We start from the raw sequence: 7,606 nt of genomic DNA on the forward strand, positions 1-7,606 counted from the left end.
AAAAAAAAAAAAAAAAAAAAACAAGCAAACTAAAAAATGGGGCTGAAGGGGCCGGCCAATGTAGGTAAGGTGTATCCGTGTGGCAGTGAGCTAGTGTCACTCTAGCTGAGCAACTGTGGCCCTTTGGCAAGCATGGGAGGCCTCCTAGAAGTAAGACAGATGGCGGATGGGGAGGCCTGTATCCCTGGCTAGCAGGTGCTCTGTCTCCTGCTGGGAACTCCATGAAGTTTCTTCCTGTACTCCTTGTTCAGAATTCTTTGGCCAGTGTAGCCCAAGATGACAAATCCAGTCATGTTAGCTGGTATGGGACCTCCACTCTGTAGCCCTCATTGTTCTCTGTTAGTTTCTTATTACATTCAGTGCTTGATCAAATTCTTTATTCCTTCAGTTGGCACTTAGGGTTCCAGGACTGAAGTTTGTATCTGTTTAAGTTAGTTTTTTGGGGCTTTGCTGCAGAGGGACAGCATGATACCTCTGTCTATAGCATCATGTTGGCTCTGCCTCGTAACATTGTAATTTCTAATACCAAATATGCTTTAAATTAATTCTATAGTCTGAAGATAAGCTATATATCATCATTTAATTTAGAGTCTTTTATCCTAAACAATTCTAAAATTTATAAACTCAATAAATATAAAAAGTAGAGTTGTAACCGAATTTAGATATTGGTTTAAAATAGATTTTACATTATGTCAAATAGAAAAACTGAATCTAACACCATTTTTTATTATCACAGAAATTTCTACATTTCCTCAATATTTAGGCAGAATTGACATGGTCACAGAATTGGGCAACTCACTTCACTTCCCTAGACCTCAGTTTTCACATCTGTAAAATGGAAATAATACCCAATTAACAGAGTTAATAAAGAATAAATGAGATCATGCATATGAAAATCGCTATACAATTATTCAGGACTAATGGTGTTGGAGTAACACAGAAATGTTGAACAAAAAAAAAAAGACAGAATTCTGATATTTTAAAAAAATCTTGAGGCTTAATTTTTTTGTTAATCTTATTGTTTTGTTCAGTAAACTTTTATAGAAGAAAATAAATACACTTCTGCTCCAAATCTAAACTCCCATATAAAACGTTGCAAGCACTTTGGGGATAATACAATATTTTTCAAAGGAACAAAGCCTTTCATCTGAAACCATCAGGAAATCAGAATTCTAGAAAGTGATAACCACTGCAGTTAAAATTTGTTTCTACAGCAACTGTAGTGAGTTGAATTGCAGTGTCCAAAAAGATATGTCCAAGTTTTAACCCCTGGAAACTCTGAATGTGATCTTATCAAGGAAAAAAAAAAAAAAAAGATCTGTGCATATGTAATGAAGTTAATGATCTCAGGTTGAGTCACCAGGAATTTAGGATGGGCCCTAAATCCAGTGATAGATTTCCTTGTAAGAGAAAGGCAGAGGATGATTTGGAAGACAGACACAGAGAAGAAGGCTGTGTGAAGGCAGAGGCAGAGATTAAAGCCAACCTTCCACCAACCAAGGACTGCTGGAATCACCAGAAGCTGGAATTGGCGAGGGACAATTCTCCCCTAAAGCCTTCGGAAGGAGTGTGGCTCTGCTGACACCATAGTTTTGGCCATTTGGCTATAGGAGCTGTGAGAGAATATATTTTTCTGTGTTTTAAGCAACCAACTTTGTGGTAATTTGTTATGGCAACCATTAGAAACTCATACAGCAGCTTTGCTGAAAAATATGTTTTTTAAGAATAGAACATTGCTTCAGTTGCTAATTAGGGACAGATTTATTTCCAATTCTTTTTTTTTTTTTAATATAAAATCAAAGCACAGCACATTCTAATTCAGGACACCTTCAATTTGTTGATACCAGATTTAGAGTATTAGAGGCCTAACCCTAGGAGTGAAAACTAAGCTTAAGGGAAAAATATGTAGCAAACTTCTGAGTATTGAGGGAAAACAGCTTTTACTGAAATGAAACAAACAAAAGTCAGAATTAAAGGCCATGAGACTTTATAACAAATCTTATCCTGAAACCAAAAGCAAGAACAACAAAAGAAAAAATAAACTGGACTTCATCAAAATTAAAACCATTTGTGTATCAAGGGACATTATTAAGAAAGTGAAAAGACAACCTACAGAGTGTGAGAAAATATTTGGAAAACATATATTGGATAATGGCTTAATATCCAGACTATATAATGAATTCCTACAACTCAACATTAAAAAGACAAACAACCCAATTGAAAAATGGGCCAAGGACTTGAACAGACATTTCTCCAATGACCATATACAAATGGCAATGATCAACAAGTAAATGAAAAGATGCTCAAGGTCAGCAGTCATTAGAGAAATGCAATCAAAACCACAAGGACATAACATTTCACACTCAGTAGGATGGCTAATATAAAACAAAACAAAAAACATAACAGAAAATAAGAAATATTAGCAAGGATGTGAAGAAGTTGGAACACTCATGCATTGCTGATGATAATCCAAAATGGTGCAGCTGCCATGGAAAACAGTTTGGTAGCTCTCAAAACACTAAACAGAATTATCAGATGACCCAGCAATTCCGTATGTAGATACATAACCCCAAAAAAGTAAAAGCAGAGACTCAAAAAGATATTTGTACACCAGTGTTCTTAGAAGCATTATTCACAGCAGCCAAAAGGTGAAAACAACCCACATGTTCATCAGTGGATGACTGGATAAACAAAATGTGTTATAGGCAATGGAATATTATTCATCCATAAAAAGGAATGAAGTTCCCATATATGCTATCTCATGGCTGAATCATGAAAGCATATTATAAGTGAAATAAGTCAGACACAGAAGAACAAATATTGTATGATGACATTTATATGAAATATTTAGACTATTCACACTCATTGAGATAAAAGTAGACTACTGGTTACCAGGGGCTAGGGAAGAGGGGGGAATAGGGAGCTAAAATTTAAAAAAAAAAAATTGTAGTTCCATATCTATGTGGAATATATATATAAGCATATAAAAATATAAAATTCCATTTATAGAAAATTGTAGAAAATATGAATTATAATGGTAGTGGAAGAAGGAGGGATTATCAAGAGGAACACGGAAACTTTTGGGGATGATGCACATGTTCATTATCTTGACTGTGGTGATGATTTCTCCATATATGTAAAGAAAATAAAATAAAATGACATCTGACTAGAATGGTGATTGTGGCATGAAGACAGCATTAGTATTTAAATAGTTTGATATATAAAATCATCACATCTCCTCAGGAAGTGTGATGTTAGATCATCACATGTACTTGCAAAAAAAAAAAAAAGAAGAAGAAAATTATGCACATCCAGGAACCAGCAAAGTGATTCTGAGAGCTACATGTGATCCAGGATATCTGGGATGAGGGTGTGAGGATAGCAGCAGAGAAACAATCATGCAGGGGTGGATTGGGGTGGGGGGGTGGTTAGAGCAGACAGGCTGACACAATTCCTGCAAACAGACTTTAAGGACAGACCAGACCATCATATCTATAGCCAAATCCCATAGAAGTACTCTGATTAGCCACTTTGGTTCATATGCTCCTCCCTAGGGCAGAGGAAGAGGGCAGTAGTTTTCAATTTTGGCTACATTTTAGAATCACTTGGGAATTTCTTAAAAATCATTATGATCAGATCACAAATCAAACCTGTTAAATCAGAATTTCTGGGACTACCTTACCTGAACCATGTGAAGTGAGGAGGGAAAGCTCCTTATAGAAAAGTTTAGAGGTCACTGTTACTAGAGAAAGTGGGGAAGAAAGGTTGGACCAAAAGGGAAGAAGACAGTCCAGGTGTGGGTAATGAGCAGGTGGACATGGTCAGAAGATAGTGCAGGTATAGGAAGTGTAAAAGTGAGAGGAGTTAGGAGAATGCCCAAGTGTGGGTAATGAGCAAGTGGGAGGAGTTAGAAAAATACCACGTGAAATCTTATCCTTAAGTTTGTGACTTTTAAAAAACATCTTTGTTCATATGGGCCTGCATCCCAAAAGTGATGATGTCACCCTCTCCTCAGGATAAGCTATGGTGATATTACACTGATAATAACCTATGTGTATTGGATTTCTTTTCAAATTAACTTTCCTGACAAGCATATTCACAGAGGCCTCCTCTCCTCCTAGATGATTCTCCATTCCATTTGTCCCAAAGCCAAGTGAAAAGTTGGCTTTAGGATGAAGTACCCTAAGTCTAACTTATCATTTATGACTGACCTTCAGACTAGAGAATTAATTCAAGGCATGTCTGATATTGGAAATTTTGGAGTAAAGTTAACTTATTAAATACTCTTCACAAAGCTGGCTTCCATTTGCTTCACTTTCCCATTTATGTTCTTCAAGGGTATCAGTCAATCCACTGTAGGGGTCTCCTTAGAGACTCAGCCTGATTGCTCCAGGTAAGATCAGGCAACTGTCATTACATGAGCTGAGCATTTCAGGGAATGCTCTGCCTGCTGAGGAGGCGCTGTGCAGCACAAATCGTTAAAATGCTTGACTAATAACCAAAAGTTTGGTGGTTTGAATATATCTAGAGTAGCCATGGAAGAAAGGCCTGGTGATCTACTTCCAGAGTGCAGTTCTACTCTGAAATACATGAGGTAGCCAAGAATTGGAATCATCTTGATGGCAATAGGTTTGTTTGTTTGTTTTTTAGTTTCCCCCACTGCAACCTTGAACCCTGAGATATGTGCAGGCTCATACTAGGGGCACAGCTGCCACACTCCCTTTGCTTCCCTGTCAGGGCTCCTAGAGGCATAACCCTGCTGGCTCAGCAGATCCCCCTTTCCCAAAGCTCTGAAGATATTCAGGCTGTGACCACTTAGTTCCATGAGCTGAAAAGAGGGATCAGAATTCTCTTGGCATCCAGAATCCAAGCTCCAAACTTTGGATCAAATTCCATACTTGAGTTGGAATCTGATTCAGTGTTTAGACATCCTCCACACTGGGAGATTCCAGATCTCCCCAGGATAGAATTTATTCCAAAAAAAAGCAAAAAATGTGCTTTTTGGAAGCTGCATTCACTATCATGGGTTTCTAAATTATTGTGGATTTGTCATCCTAAATGAAGCTTTGGTTATGTGCACATGATGACAAAGACACCATTTTGATACCATGTATTTTACACAAAGGACAAAATGTCCCTCAGCCTCAATTGCAATCCTAACCACAAGTATCTCAGAAATGGAAAAAATGTTGTCTAAGATCTCTGCCACATTCAACTTGTATGAGTCCATGAGATGTTATGCACTGGGGATCCAGAAGAGATAGGAGTGTTGGTAAAGTTGTTATTAACCTATAGAGTAAAACCTTCAGGAAACCAAATTCTTGAAAGATTTTTGATGCAGCTTCTACAAAAGCCTTCATTCCCCAGGAGCACTTAATCTCATTGTATGTCTGTATTGCTACTGCATCAACATTCAAAATTGAAAACATAAAGAACAAAAATAGAGAGAAATACTAGACCTGAAAAATAAACAAACTGAATTAGAAAAATCCAAGAGAAACACTCAACAATAGAGTCAAACAAGAGAAGACACAATAAGTAAGTAAAAAACAGAGTAAATGAACTTATCAAGTCTCAAGAGAAGCAAGAGAAAAGAACAAAGAACAGCGAAAAACGCCAAACGGATATACGGGGTTCAATTAAGAAATCTAAAATTAGAATGATTGGAATTCCAGAGCACCATGACAATAATACAGGCATAATAAAAATTTTTCAAGAAATTATTCTAGAGGAGTTCCTAGACCTGCACGTAGAATCAAGCCTGCAAATACATGAAGCTACACAAATTTGAATTAGAGGAAATAGAAAAAGATAACTCCATGCCACATTCTAATAAACCCCTGAAAATCAAAGACAAGGAGAGAATTCTGAAAACAGCAAGAGAAAAACACAATGCAAGATACCAAGCATTCTTTATAAGAATAAGTGAGGATTTCTTCCTCAAAATTCTAGAGGCCAGAAGACAATGGAGCAACATATATAACATATTGAATGAAAACAATTGCTAAGCAAGAATTCTTTACCCAGCAATGTTGTTATTCAATAACAAGCTGGAAATCAAGACATTCCCAAATAAATAGAAACTCTGGGAATTTGCCACTACCAGACCAACTCTGCAAGTATTACTCAAAGGAGTTCTCCAAATGGAAAGGCAAGAACATTAAACAAATACTTAAGTCTCACAGGGGAAAAAAAAGAAAACAGACAGATCTCAAAAAAAACAGAACAACACGGACAATATCATGAGGACCACTTATACGATACTTTCAGGGAAAATGCAACAATTTAATCTTGCATGCAATATGATATTAAGATTGTGAGAAATAAGTACAAAATAAATTTATCAGCTGTAGAATGTACAATGATGTTAATGGAGGCTCACCAACAGAAATGGGGGAGGGAGGAGCAATTCAGGAATAGATTTAATATCCTAAAGTTGTATGTGATCTTTGTTCATATGTTAAAGGTTTTTTGCAATTGCAAATTTTGTAATCTGTGTGATAACAATTAAAAAAACACTTCTTTGAAAAAATGCACAAAGAAAATAAGAAATCGAAAAGGTTCATTATAAGACACCAGCCAAACATGACTTATGACATAAAAATAAGAATAAAAGACAAAGAAGACAGAAAATACTCAAAAAACAATTACCAGAATGAATGAGATAGATATAACTTTCAGTAATAACCTTAAATGTGAATGGTTTAAACTCCCCCTAGAAAAGTCAGAGAGTCGGGGGACCTCATACCATCAAGAAAGCAATGCCGGGAGCAGAGCGCGTCCTTTGGACTGGGGTCCCTGTGCCGAGAAGCTCACAGTCTGGGGGAACACGATGAGAAGGCCAAGAAAGAGAAAGCCTTCCCCGGGAGCTGACACCTTGAATTTGGACTTTTAGCCTACTTTGCCTGTGAGGAAATAAACTTCTCTTCATTAAAACCATCCACTTGGGGTATTTTCTGTTGTAGCAGCACTAGATGACTAAGACAGAGTTTGGTACCAAGAGAGTGGGGTGCTGCTCTAACAGATACCAAAAATGTGGAAGCGGTTTTGAAACTGTCAACGGATACAGCAGTGGCAGCAGCAGAGAACCTACAGCAGCAGAACCAGGAGACCAGTGCAAGAGGGCACTGAAGCGGACCCACGGAGCGAGAGAGCTGAGTGCCCGTGCGCAGGAGGCTTCCTGGCGGAGTGGGGTGCCTCCAGGCGCTTATACCGGTGGAGCTACAGAGCTTTGGAACACTTGCCCCAGCAGGGCAGATGCAGGCATGAGGCCCGAGGGCCAAGAGACCACAGGAAACAGAAGCAGAAGCTGAAGAGACAAAAGACACAAGAAGCTGAGTTGCCTGAGTCTCAAAAGCAAGAAAAACTTACTCCTGGAGTAGTCTATGTGGGCCACATACCTCAAGGCCTTTTTGAACCCCAACTCAAGGCATATTTCTCCCAGTTTGGCACAGTTACAAGACTCAAATTGTCCAGAAGTAAAAAGACTGGAAATAGCAAGGGCTACGCCTTAGTAGCGTTTGAATCTGCTGATGTTGTCAAGATAGTTGCTGAAACAATGAACAACTACCTTTCTGGTGAAAGACTCTTTTTTTTTTTTTTTTTT

General features: G+C 37.9%; 1 pseudogene; it reads left to right on the forward strand.

Moving 5' to 3' along the window:
- LOC101346573 (MKI67 FHA domain-interacting nucleolar phosphoprotein pseudogene) overlaps positions 1-7,606 on the forward strand; it is a 53,034-nt pseudogene that overhangs the window by 44,740 nt on the left and 688 nt on the right.

This window comes from Trichechus manatus, unplaced genomic scaffold (assembly GCF_000243295.1).
Source record: "Trichechus manatus latirostris isolate Lorelei unplaced genomic scaffold, TriManLat1.0 scaffold00041, whole genome shotgun sequence".
In the NCBI taxonomy this organism is placed as follows: Eukaryota; Metazoa; Chordata; class Mammalia; order Sirenia; family Trichechidae; genus Trichechus; species Trichechus manatus.